The 14,600-nt window shown below is 36.7% G+C and overlaps 1 long non-coding RNA gene across 1 annotated transcript; it reads right to left on the reverse strand.

Annotated features, from left to right (window-relative positions):
- Nucleotides 1-4,259: 4,259 nt before the first annotated feature.
- On the reverse strand, nucleotides 4,260-14,321 carry LOC115896392. The gene is made up of 4 exons (XR_004056248.1): nucleotides 14,280-14,321; nucleotides 7,009-7,053; nucleotides 5,285-5,407; nucleotides 4,260-4,335 (listed from the first exon to the last, which is right to left on the reverse strand). It is a non-coding gene; the product is annotated as an uncharacterized LOC115896392 (long non-coding RNA).
- Between the last annotated feature and the right edge of the window lie 279 nt (nucleotides 14,322-14,600).

Genomic DNA, 14,600 nt, shown 5'->3' on the forward strand with positions numbered 1-14,600 from the left:
TATTCCTTTGATGCCTACTTTCTTGAGGATTTTTGTCATGAAAGGGTGTTGGATTTTATTGAATGCCTTTTCGTATCAATTAAGTTAATCATATGGTTATTGTTTTTAATTCTGTTTGTGTGGTGAACCACATTTATTGATTTGCATATTGTATTAGTCTGTTCTTGCACTGCTATGAAGACATACCTGACATTGGGTACTTTATAAAGAAAAGAGGTTTAATTGGCTTACGATTCCACTGGCTGTACAGGAAGCATGATGACTTCTGGAGAGGCCTCAGGAAACTTACAGTCATGGCAGAAGGTGAAAAAGAAGCAGGCACATCCTACATGGCCAGATCAGGAGGAAGAGAGGGAGGGAGAAGGTGCCACACACTTTTTAACAACCAGATCTTGTCAGAACTCACTCACTATCATGAGAACAGCACCAAAGGGATGGTACTAAACTGTTCATGAGAAACATGCCCGCATAATCCAATCATCTCCCACCAGGCCCCACCTCCAATACTGGGGATTACAATTCCACATGAAATTTGGGTGGGGGCACAGATCCAAACTATATTACATATGTGGAACCATCACTGAATCCCAGGAATCAAGCCCACTTGATTGATTGTGGTGAATTATCTTTTTGATGTATTGCTGTATTTGATTTGCTAGTATTTTGTTGAGAATTTTTTGCATCTATGTTCATCAAGGATACTGGCATCTGTGTGTGTGTGTGTGTGTGTGTGTGTGTGTGTGTGTGTGTGTGTGTGTATCCTTGCCAGATTTTCATGTCAGGATGATACTTGTTTCATAGAATGAGTTAGGACTTTTTGATTTTTTGGGATAGTTTCAGTAGGATTGGTGCTCCTTGATTTTTTTGGGATAGTTTCAGTAGGATTGGTACCAGCTCTTCTTTGTATGTCTGGTAGAATTTGGCTGTGAATTGTCTGATCCAGGGCTATTTTTGGTTGGCAAGTTTCAAAATACTGATTCAATAATATTTCCTTTCCTTTTATTTTATTTTAAAACAGAATCTCACTCTCACTAAACTAAAGAGAAAAATAAGCTAGGAACTGCTTAGGGCAAGCCTGCCTCCCATTCTATTCAAAGTTATCCTTCTGCTCACTGAGGTAAATACATATCTGATTTTCTCCTTTGAAAAGGCTAATACTCAAAAGAATGCAATCATTTCTCTCTCACCCAGGCTGCAGTGCGGTGGTATGATCACAGCTCACTGTAGCCTTGAACCTCCTGGCCCAAGCAATTCTCCCACCTCAGCCTCCCAAGTAGCTGGGACTACAGATGTGTGCCACCACACCTGGCTAATTTATAAAAATTTTTAGAGATCTTTCCTGCTTTCTCCTGTGGGCATTTACTGCTACACATTTCCCTCTAAACACTGCTTTGGCTGTGTCCCAGAGATTCTGGTACATTGTGTCTTTGTTCTCATTGGTTTCAAATAACTTATTTATTTCTGCCTTAATTTTGTTATTTACCAAGTAGTCATTCAGGAGCAGGTTGTTCAGTTTCCATGTAGCTGTGCAGTTTTGAGTGAGTTTCTTAATCCTGAGTTCTAATTTAATTGCACTGTGGTCTGAGAGACTGTTTGTTATTATTTCAGTTCTTTTGCATTTGCTGAGGAGTGTTTTACTTCCAATTATGTGGTCAATTTTAGAAGAAGTGTGATGTGGTGCTGAGAATAATGCATATTCTGTTGATTTAGGGTGGAGAGTTCTGTAGATGTCTATTAGGTCCACTTGGTCCAGAGCTGAGTTCAAGTCCTGAATACCCTTGTTCATTTTCTGTCTTGTTGATCTGTCTAATATTGACAGTGGGGTGTTAAAGTCTCCCACTATTATTGTCTGGGAGTCTAAGTCTCTTTCTAGGTCTCTAAGAACTTGCTTTATGAATCTGGGTGCTCCTGTATCAGGTGCATATATATTTAGGTTAGTTAGCTCTTCATGTTGCATTGATCCCTTTACCATTACGTAATATTCTTTTTTGTCTTTTTCAATCTTTGTTGGTTTAAAGTATGTTTTATCAGAGACTAGGATTGCAACCCCTGCTTTTTTGTTGCATTCCATTTGCTTGGTAAATGTTCCTCCATCCCTTTATTTTAAGCCCATGTGTGTCTTTGCACATGAGATAGGTTTCCTGAATACAGCACACTGATGGGTCTTGACTCTTTATCCAATTTGCCAGTCTGTGTCCTTTAATTGGGGCATTTAGCCCATTTACATTTAAGGTTAATATTGTTATGTGTGAATTTGATTCTATCATTATGATGGTAGCTGGTTATTTTGCCCATTAGTTGATGCAGCTCTTATCCAAAGACAGGCAATAGTAATGCTGGAGAGAAAGTGGAGAAAAGGAAACCTATGCACACCGTTGGTAGGATTGTAAATTAGTACAACTACTATGGAGAGCAGTATGGAGGTTTCTAAAAAATTAAAAATAGAACTAGCATATGATTCTGCAGTCCCATTGCCATGCGTATACCTAAAAGAAAAATTGGTGTCAAAGAAATATCTGCATCCATGTTTATTGCAGCACTATTTACAGTAGTTGAGATTTGGAAGTCACCTATGTGTCCACCAACAGACAAATGGATAAAGAAAATATGGTACATAAATACAATGGTATACTACTCAGCCATGGAAAAGAATGAGATCCTGTCATTTGCAACAACATATATGGAACGGGAAGACTTTATGTTAAGTGAAATAAGCCAGCCAGGCACAGAAAGACGAACTTTGCATGTTCCTACTCATTTATGGGCACTTCAAACAGTTGAAGTCATGAAGATAGAGAGTAGAATGATGGTTACCAGAGGCTGGGAAGCGTAGTATGGAGGTGAGAGAAAGGTAAGTATGCTTAATGGTTAAAAAAATGTAGTTAGATAGAATAAGAGTATTGGATAGCACAATAGCATGACCACAGTCAGCAATAATTTAGTGTACACTTAAAAATAACTAAAAGGGTTTAACTGGAATCTTTCTAACACAAAGAAATGATAAATGCTTGAGGTGATGAATACCCCACTAACCCTGATGTGATGATTATGCACTGTATGCCTGTATCAAAATATCTCCTATACTCCATAAATACATATACCTACTGTACACCCATAAAAATTAAAAAAATATAAATAGTACTAAAGATGGTATGGTGTGGATCTGTGTTCCCACCAAAATCTCATGTCAAAATTGTAATTCCCAATGTTGGAGGTGGTGCTAGATGAGAGGTGATTGGATCATGGAGGTGGTCCTTTGTAAATGGTATAGCACCATCTCCTGGTGCTGTTCTTGTAATACTGAGTGAGTGAGTTTCCATGAGATCTGGTCATTTAGAAGTATAGCACCTCCCCACCTCTCTTCTCCTCCTACTCTGGCCATGTAAGACATGCCTGCTTCCCCTTTGACTTCTGCCACGACTGTAAGTTTCCTGAGGCACCCCCACAGAAGCTGAGCAAAAATCATTATGCTTCCTGTACAGCCTGCAGAATCACGAGTCAATTAAACCTCTTTTCTTTATAAATTACCCAGTCTCAGGTAGTTCTTTATAGCAGTCTGATATGATGGACTAATACACAAAATTAGTACTGAGGAGTAGGACATTGCTATAAAGATACCTGAAAATGCAGAAGCAATGTTGGAGCTGGGTAATGGGCAGAGGTTGGAAGAGTGTAGAGGGCTCAGAAGAAGACAGGAAGATGAGGGAAAGTTTGGAATGTCTGTGAACTCCAAATACCTGAGATAGGTCTCACTTAACTTAGAAAGTTTATTTTTCCAAGATTAGGATGTGCACCCATGACACAGCCTCAGAGGGTCCTCACAGCATGTTCCCAAGGTGGTTGGGGCACAGCTTGGTTTTATATATTTTAGGGAGACATGAGACATCAATCAATATATGTAAGATGTACATTGGTTCCATCCAAAAAGGTGGGACAACTCGAGCAGGGAGGGGGCTTCCAGGTCACAGGTAGGTGAGAGAGAAATGATTGCATTCTTTTGAGTATTAGCCTTTCCAAAGGAGAAAATCAGATGTGTATTTAACTCAGTGAGCAGAAGGATAACTTTGAATAGAATGGGAGGCAAGTTTGCCGTAAGCAGTTCCCAGCTTGATTCTTCCCTTTAGCTTAGTGATTTTGGGGCCCCAATATTTATTTTCCTTTCACATTTCCCACCTTTTCTTTTTTAAAGTCTTTTGGAGAAAGCATTTTAGAAGAAAATGAATCTCTGGTCTCAGGTTTCATCTGATCTCTCATAGTTAGGATGGTTTATTCTTAGATGGGTAGATCCTGAGTTATTAGGAAAGCTCATTTTAGCAGGTTGTGAAGTCTCATATCCTATGAAGGGAAAATAGTGGGATGAAGGGAGAAAAACAATAACAAACAAAAGAACAATCCTGGAAAATCGATATAGACCACATTACTCTGAAGTCTATACATACGTTAAGCAGGTATGAAAGTGGATTATGTATATAAATAGGTTGCTATTATTTTCTTCTGAAGTTTAAATTGTCTAGCTTCAGTTTGCAGGGCTTTAAGAAAGCACAGGTCAGTTTTCAGTGATTTCAAATTAGGGAAAGTGAGGGAGAAAAAGGAAAAGAAAGAAGAAAAATTTGAAAACTTTATTTTGGAGACATATAGCCAGGAAAAATTAGAATTCAGTCCAAACTGTAGAAAATAATAAAAATTGAAAAATATTAGGCAAGACTAGAATCTAACAACAGGTGTTCTGGTGTTTTTGAAACATAATTTTACTCTCTCCAGTTTCCCATTTTTACTAAAGACAAATCATGGTAGGACCAATTTGCTTTACCATACTTGCCTAGATTATTTGTATAAAGTGCAGCAAGAATAATTATTTTTCACATAGGTTTTTAAATTGGCTTTGATGGAACTTTGTTCCAGAGACAGAATTTCATATAAGACTTTTTAAAAGCCCAGCCCAGCCATGGATTTGTACCATCAAATACCTATGAGTTGGGTGAATTCCTCTCCTCTTGAAGTCCCAAGATAACTTGGGGTTCCTGGGCCTCTCAGAAAGTGACATTCTTTACCTACCACAGGTCAGGAACCCTGTACAGGGACTGTGTAGACAAGGTATGAGGTCAATTTTCCCAAGGGCCTTTTATTGGCTCTAAAAGTCAAGTTTGATTCTTAAAAGAAAGCACACTATTCCAAAGCCTTGGTAAAATAACCAGTTTCTCCAATTGTGTCCTGTTACAAATAAAAACAGACTCTTATTGCACTTATGCAAATAACTATATAGCAATAAGTTAAGAATACTCACAAATAGTTTTCATATTCTGGAGAAATCAGGTAGAGAGAAACAAATATATTCCAGATTTTGTTCACAGAAACAATACTTATTGTTAGAAGCTGTCAATAGCCCAAAAGAAAAGTTTCCTTGACTCTGAAAAACAAAACAAAGGATCAGCACTGTTTTAAGCAAAGAGTCAAAAAGATTACTTCTGTCTTCTTCTAGTTTAGCCTATGCAGTTAATTCCTGTTCTGCTTGATATTCATGAACATTTCAGCTCTCCAGGAGTCCTAAAAGTTTTTCCTCAATTCTGATGTGACAATCTCCAGAGTTATCAGAAACCTGCACTTAAGAGCACTTGTTAGAGTTTTATAGCTGATTACAAAACCACCTTCTAAAGAGGACCAAAACAAGACAACAGTTGTCCATGGATGACAAAAAGTTTTAGAGCAGCCATAGTCAAAGACACTATGGACAAGAAAATTTGTTACCTATGTGACACACAATAATTTAACATAATAATTATACACAATTATACACTTAGTGCATGATAACATACACTAAGTCATATCAGAATTATAGGAGTTTCCTATAGTTTTGGAACACACACCAGTAATGTATTTATACAAATACAGCCCAAAGAAAGCCAGACACCATTTCATATTTGACAATGCTTCCTGTATAATTTTTATACCAAATAAGCCAAATATGTCATTTTTGGACTTTAGGGAATTTAATATCTTACAAATTAATTAGGTTAGAAAAAGACCTAATTTATTATTTGATTTTTGAAAGTTTGTCAAATATCAAAGGTTTAAAACACTTGATATCACAAAATAAAATCACAGATCATTGTCAAATATGTAATTCATTTAACCAAAATGATAACTCAAGGATTTCAATAAAAGGCAAAACCTTTCATTCTTTGAGAGAGATGACTTATTTTTCTGAACAATAAGCCCTAATGAAAACAGCATGAAGCCAATTAAATTTGTTTTACAAAATTTTATAATCTATAAAATTTTAATCTTGATCATAGGATGTAATTTCCATAAGCCTTATATAACCTTTATTTATTTAATATAACCTTTATTAAATAAAACTTTATTAAGGAGTTAGTTAATGTTTTAAGAAAACCTTGTTAATCTGACATAGGAGCCCATATACTGATCTTTCATCAGGGTGTCTTTGACATTAATGGTTAATTTATAGAGAAACTGAACTTATTTTATCTTTCAAAATTGGCCATTACAATCTCATAATCCCGTCTCTTTCATCATTGTCCCTGGGACTTGAGGAGTTGAATAGCTTTAATTTCAGCCCTGTGTCTCCGGAACACAGTTTATTTCGATTGGCATATTCTACTAGATCTGAAGATGAGGCTTTAATTGCTGTTAGCATTTAAGATTTAGCAGGACTTGGTCTCCTTTTTAGACCCAGGATTTAAAGCCCTGTAACTCAATGTCATAAGGACTTTAAAAGCACATACAGAAAGATACACAGATGTAATAACTTTAATTAAAAAATATTTTCATCTCAATTTTTTTCTAAGCAAACCAAAACTTAATAATAATGGCATAGGACTTATTTTGATAAAATGTAAAATCTGTTAGGCCAGTTGCCAAAAGGCAAAAGAAAAGGCCTTCTGCAGTGCAGAGAATATTATGTTGAAAGAAAACATTTCCTTTAGACCTTTAAGAAAACATTGTTAGCATCAGACCACAACAAACAGAACCTGAGGAAAAAAAACTTACATGAGCTGAAAATGAGTTGAAGAAGAGTGTAACATATTTCATGTCCTTTAAAAGGGGGAGAGAAAACCAAAAAAAGGTGAGATGCAATAAAAGTTGAACTTTGGATTTAAAAAATTAAAATCTCTTATAATTTATTAAGAGTGAATCAACCCCTTAAGAAAACTTCATTGTTCTAACCAATTCTTTAGTGTATAAGTGGTTTTTTTTCACCAAACCCAATCTCTGGAAAGACCATTACAATTACCCTTTAATTATAGGCAACTCGATCATATAAAAGTTTTTGGTTTTTTAAATACTATTATTGGGACTTACAGAGACCATTCATCACATGCTTGTACTTTCTGGTTTGCCCTGAACACTCCTCTTTCTTAAATAACCAGTCATTTTATTCTAGGACTAAATTTACCATACAAGATTCTTTCTCATATAAAATTATTTCTGTTTAAGATTTCTTATCAAAAAATACTCCTTTATTTCTATAACTTCCTTTATGTCTCTCTTATTTCCTGGTTCCTTTTACCTTGTGTATTAGTCTGTTTTCATACTGCTGATAAAGACATAGCAGAGACTGGGCAATTTACAAAAGAAAGAGGTTTAATTGGACTTACAGCTCCACCTGTCTGGGGAAGCTTCACTATCATGACAGAAGGCAAGGAGGAGCAAGTCACATCTTACACAGACGGCAGCAGGCAAAGAGAGAGCTTGTGCAGGAAAACTCCCCCTTGTAATAACCATCAGATCTCATGAGACTTTCTTACTATCATGAGAACAGCACAGGAAAGACCTGCCCCCACAATTCAATTACCTCCCACCAGGTCTCTCCCACAACACCTGGGAATTCAAGATGAGATTTGGGTGAGGACACAGACAAACCATATCACCTCATTATATACATAACCTTTAAATAAGCTCTGAATTAGGGCCAGGCGTGGTGGCTCACACCTGTAATCCCAGCACTTTGGGAGGCTGAGGCAGGTGGATCACCTGAGGTCAGGAGTTTGAGACCAGCCTGGCCAACATGGTGAAACTTGTCTCTACTGAAAACACAAAAATTAGCCAGGCATGGCAGTGGGTGCCTGTAATCCCAGCTACTCAGAAGGCTAAGGCAGGAGAATTGCTTGAACCCAGAAGGCGGAGATTGTAGTGAACCATGATCATGCCACTGCACTCCATCCTGGGTGACAGAGTGAGACTGCATCTCAAAAAAAAGAAAAAAGAAAGCTTTGAATTAGACAAAACTTGTTCATCTTTCTTTTAAAAAGGACATACTTTTTTTTTTTTTTTGGAAGAATGTTTTCCTACAATATAGTTTTATTGGAAAATACTCAAGAAATGAAGAAATGTAATATTTATTATTTAATTTAATATAACTTTAGATTCCAAATTACGCCAAGTTTGTCTACAAGTATTTATCTCATTACATTTACCTAAAATGTTTTATTTTAATCACTTACCTAGATTAGTTATGAAAACTATGATAATCATTATTTAAAGTTATAAAACTGCCATTGCAAAATTATAACTGAGACAGTGAAAAAGATCTGACCTAACTGACTCCACCTTGCTTCTAAGCTCCAAGTTGTCCTTGTTCATTCCTGGGTGTAGGCTCAACTAACTTTTGGAACTTAGTTTATGATTTAGCTTTGAAACAAAGACAATAATAGCCCTTTCCCAAAACAAACCTCTTTCCTGCCTGTGGACTAGACTGCTTACTGCCACAGGTTAGAAGTTATGGTAATTTTACTAAATAATTCAAGATGTAGCTATTTTCATTAAACCAATATCAATGACTTATTTATTAAAAATTACAGAAATAAGACCATTTTGTTTGGGGTTGGGTTTAGAGTTTTGTGACCCCTATGCCAAATTTTGACGCCTTATAGGGCTTGGCAGTATTTGTATGAAATTGTTTGATTAATAAATGCAAACAAAAATGTATGCTGGCAATTCTTAAGACATTTCTAATATTACTTTACCAATAATTTTAAAGCTAGCTTATTTATTAAAGATTTTACTTAAGTCACATAAAGGTGAAAAAACATTTGACTAGTCTTTTCTTTTTTTCTGATAAAGTATTTGATTTAAGTGCTTTTATTTTTCTTTAAGGCAATTAATTAGAGCTCTTTTATATATTTTTCAGTAGTGAACACATAAATACATAGATGTATTAGGCATCCTAATAGAAGTATATCTTATAGATTCATAAGACCTCCTTTTTTTTCCCCTGTCTTAGACTTGCAAACTTTTGATAGCCTGTTTCATTGCCCTGGCAGTTGTCAGACAATCTGCATATTGAAGGAAACAACTCTTAGGTGAAAAATCAGAGAGCAAAATTTACCTTTCAAGGGACAGAGAGAAAAAGTCTGGTGGTGCTAGAGGAAGATTAAAGATGGATGCCAAATCAAACATAAAATTATAGCAATCTAACATAGGATTGTATGAGACCAGTTTTATTTAGATAGGGACTACGTATTTTTTAACTGGGTCTCTGAGCTCTTGGCAGAGCCCACACTGAATGAATCCTGGGTCTCCAGAAAAGGAGAGTTATTATGAGGCTAGGAACACAATGCTTTTGCAGTGCATTTACTTTTTTTTCTTTAAACAAAGACATTTCTAAGTGTCTAAACCACACTCTTCCTTAAAACCTAGAGTAGCCTCTGTTGTGATAACTATTTTAGTTAAAAATCGGGTAACACAATACAAAAGCAAGCAGTTTAAGAGCCGAGATGAACTTGTCTGCTTATATTCTTAGGGTTCTATAAAGAAAAACAGAGATTTCTCCCCAAAAGGGAGTCTGATGCCTCCTCCATTTTCTTTAAGGAACACAAGGCTATTATAAACTATTTTAGCTCCCCCATGCAGCAGAGGGTGCAAGAGAAAGGAGAGACAGCAGAAGTAAATGAAGAAAACAGAATTTAGTCAACTGACAAGAAAAAAAACCTTTTACTCAAACACACACACACACACACACACACACACAACAAAGTCCTAGGAGAGAAAAAAACAAAAACAAAAACATAAAAGCCTTTTAAATACAAACACACATATACATTCACACACACATCTTGGATGTTAGCTTTTAATTAAGAAGACTTTTATTTATTTATTTATTTTTCGGGGGTATTTTTTTATTTTTTTATTATTTATTTATTATTATTATTATTATACTTTAAGTTCTAGGATACATGTGCATAACATGCAGGTTTGTTACATATGTATACTTGTGCCATGTTGGTGTGCTGCACTCATCAACTCGTCATTTAAATCAGGTATAACTCCCAGTGCAATCCCTCCCCCCTCCCCACTCCCCATGATAGGCCTCGGTGTGTGATGTTCCCCTTCCCGAGTCCAAGTGATCTCATTGTTCAGTTCCCACCTGTGAGTGAGAACATGCGGTGTTTGGTTTTCTGTTCTTGCGATAGTTTGCTGAGAATGATGGTTTCCAGCTACATCCATGTCCCTACAAAGGACACAAACTCATCCTTTTTTATGGCTGCATAGTATTCCATGGTGTATATGTGCCACATTTTCTTAATCCAGTCTGTCACTGATGGACATTTGGGTTGATTCCAAGTCTTTGCTATTGTGAATAGTGCCGCAATAAACATACGTGTCCATGTGTCTTTATAGCAGCATGATTTATAATCCTTTGGGTATATACCCGGTAATGGGATGGCTGGGTCATATGGTACTTCTAGTTCTAGATCCTTGAGGAATCGCCATACTGTTTTCCATAATGGTTGAACTAGTTTATAATCCCACCAACAGTGTAAAAGTGTTCCTATTTCTCCACATCCTCTCCAGCACCTGTTGTTTCCTGACTTTTTAATTAAGAAGACTTTTAACTATTGAGCTCCTTTAAAAAATCTTTTTAAATCTCAATATCATATTTCAGCTAGGGAAAATTGCTGCTATTTCAGAAGTACTGCATATCAAAGCAGAAAGGGCTTGATTTAGGAACCAAACCCAGGCAGGCTGTCATGGTGAAAAAAAGAAGGCAGAACCTTAGCTATGGAATGGCAGTGTGGAGAAATGGCCATTGCTTTCAGTTTGGCCTAGTTAGCCAAAAGGTGGAATTGCTATGTAAATAAAGCCCTTTAAGTAGTGAAAATAAAAAAACTTTCTTTTTTTCCCTTTTGCTGGCCAATTTTCTCCCCCTACCACACCATGTGTGTGTGTATGTGTGTGTGTGTGTGTGTGTGTGTGTATGTGTGTGTGAATTTAGTTACTTCAAAGACGTTGTTCCCCACAGTTTGGAACTTTCCTTTGGATATGATCAAGTCAGATAGAGTTGGTCAAACCCAATGGGAAAAAGACAGAAACAATAACAAAAACACAAACAAACAACAACAAAAAAACAATTAAATGAAACAAACAAATGATCGAACAACTTATATGATTACTTAGCGCTCTAATGGTAAGGAGAAATTAAGACCAGCTGGTTGTTAATTTTAACCTAGCCAATACAAACCCCAGTTCAGTTACTTACCTAGGGATAGGTCTCAGGCTGAAGACTGCTCCCTACTATTTTCGAAGCAGGAAAAAATTCAAACTCATTTTCTTTGTTGGGAGAAAGTTGAAACTCCATAAAGGAGTTACCTGCCTTCTGTCATCATGGAAGCAGGAAAACTTGCCTTCCTTGTGTTGGAAGCAAGTAAAACTCCAAAAACAGGAGTTGTACAACAAAATAAACTTTAGATTTAGACTGTATTAGTTCATTCTTATGCTGCTAATAAAGACATACCTGAGACTGGGTAATTTATAAAGGAAAGAGGTTTAATTGACTCACAGTTCAGCAGTCTGTGGAGGACCCACAATCATGGTAGAAGGTAAAGGAAGAGCAAAGGCACATCTTACATGGTGGCAGGCAAGAGCATGTGCATGGGAATGGCCCTTTTTCAAACCATCAGATCTTGTGAGACTTATTCACTGTCATGATAACAACATGGGAAAAACCTGCCCCCAATGATTAAATTACCTCCCACTGTGTCCCTCCCAGGACACGTGGGGATTTGGGAGCCACAATTCAAGAAGAGATTTGGGTGGGGACACAGCCAAACCATATCATTTCACCTCTGGACCCTCCCAAATCTCACGTCCTCACATTTCAAAACTGATCGTGCCTTCCGCACAGTCCCCCAAAGTCTTAGCTCATTCCAACATTGACTTGGACTTTTGAATTAAGGCATGTAAAAAATACACCCCCGCCCCGAGTAAGACAGGAAAAAGCAGCTTATTAAAAGGATAGAAATAAAAGACACTCCTTCCTCCTTTTTATACCAAAACAAAGTAATTAAGAATAGTTACATCTTATAATCATCCTCTGGTTTTGAAAGATCCACTTAATGTCACCTACTTCAAAAAGCTAAAAATATTTAAAATTTTACTTAAAATCAAAGAGGTTTCTGGAAGTCACAGTACCAATAGCTAATGTTTACTGGGTAATTCACATATTCCAGGACATGAGCTCAGTGATTTCAACCCAGGACAAGCAGCATTGGCACTGATGGAGCCTGTTGGAAATGCAGAATCTCGGACCCCACCTCAGACATACTGGATCAATATTTGGATTTTAACAAGATTGTTAGTGATTTGTGTACATGTTAAGGTTTGGAAAGCACTGCTTCAAATGGTTTATCTCAAAGTCCACAAAAATCCTATGTTTCTACTCATATCTTCTTCAAAAATTTGCAAGTATTTTATATCTTCATTAAAAGCAAAGATGCTTCTGGAAGTTGTCAACCTATATAACAGAGAGAGGCTCTCTAAAAGAAAATGATATTTATTCAGAATAGGGTATTGCAATGGGAATACATGTACCATAGGAAACTATGTGACTACTCAAGGAGGTAAAGGCTTTTAAAGGAAAAATGATGAAGATTACATAATTGGTTTGAGATAATTATTTTTGTTTACAAGGATCAGTAAAAAGGGTGACATCTGTCTGAGGTTGGACAGGCTGTTTCTGGGTAGATGTCCTTGCAGAAGTATTTTTGTGTAAGGTGTGTAATATGGTTTGGATTTGTGTCCCTGCTCAAATCTCATGTTGAATTGTAATCGCCAGTGTTGGAGGAGAGACTTGGTGGGAGGTGATTAGATCATGGGGAGTGGATTTTCCCTTTCCTGTTCTCATGATAGTAAGTTCTCATGAGATCTGGTTGTTTAAAATGTGTAGCACCTCCTCCCGCTCTTTCTTCTGCCTGCTCTGGCCTTGGAAGACATGCCTCCTTCCTCTTCACAGTCCACCATAATTGTAAGTTTCCTGAGGCCTCCCCAGTCATGCTTCCTGTACAGCCTGGAGAACCCTGAGCCAATTAAACCTCTTTTCTTTATTAATTACCCAGTCTCAGATAGTTCTTTATAACAGTGCAAGAATGGACTAATATCCTTTAATGGTCTTTATATGAGATTGCAGTTTTTGCAATCTTTCGTGACAGCTTTTGTTATCATATATCCATGCATGAGAACTTTCTCTTCATAGCCTTCCCTGGCTGGATTTGTCAAGGTTTGTTTATTTTATTTTATTTTTTTTTAATGTAAGCAATTCAATTTTAATTTTGACAACTTTCACAAAGTCATAATACCAACAGGTAGTATTTACTGAGTACTAAACATAGTCCACAAAAACCTTATGAGGCATGGGGTGGTACTACTGTTAACCTCATTTCCATAGATAAGGAAACAAGCTCTCAGAGATTAAGCCATTTGCCATTTGCCTAAGGACACAGCTAGTTAGTAGCAGGGATGAGATTAAGCCTAGGACATTCTATCATTTGGAACAACATTGATGAACCTGGAGGACATTATGTTAAGTGAAATAAACCAGGCACAGAGTGATAAATATTGTATGATCTCACTCATATGTGGAATCTAAAAAATTGAACTTGTAGATGTAGCAACTAGACTAGACTGGGGAAGGGTGTGAACACGGAAAGGGGAGATGCTGATCGAAGGGTGCACAATTTCAGACAGACGGGAGCAATAAGTTCTGGTGTCCTATTACACAGTAGAGGGACTACAGTTAATAGCAATGTATTATATATTTCAAAATAGCTGGAAGAGAGGATTTTGTATGTTCTCACCACAAAGAAATGATAAATGTTTGAGGTGATGAATATGATAATTACTCTGGTTTGATCATTACAGAATGTATACTGAGCCATCACATTGCACCCCATATGTTCAATCATTATTTGTCAATTACAAACAAATAAAACTTATTAAAAAAGAAAAAAAGACCCACCTATGCTGGGCTGGTACCAGACCCTTACCTTCTGTACTGGCAGTCTCTCCTTGTGCTGTGAAGAGCATCGTGGCCAGACCAACTGACTTAAAGAACAAACTTAATTGTAAAGAGCAGCTGAGTAAACTGAGACATCTGGAAAAGTGATGATGAAAGGACACCCTCGAAAAGCACAAATACATGTTTAAACATATGAAAGAACATACATTCATGTACAGGTAGATACATTAATCTATAAAAAAGGTAATTTTAAATGTCTTGGAGCTTTATCAAGTGAAGTCTAAGGGATGATATTTGATTTCCTTCTGAAGAATAATTCAATTATTTTGATATTCCCTCCTTTATTAAA

Source organism: Rhinopithecus roxellana, chromosome 3, assembly GCF_007565055.1.
Source record: "Rhinopithecus roxellana isolate Shanxi Qingling chromosome 3, ASM756505v1, whole genome shotgun sequence".
Taxonomy (NCBI): Eukaryota; Metazoa; Chordata; class Mammalia; order Primates; family Cercopithecidae; genus Rhinopithecus; species Rhinopithecus roxellana.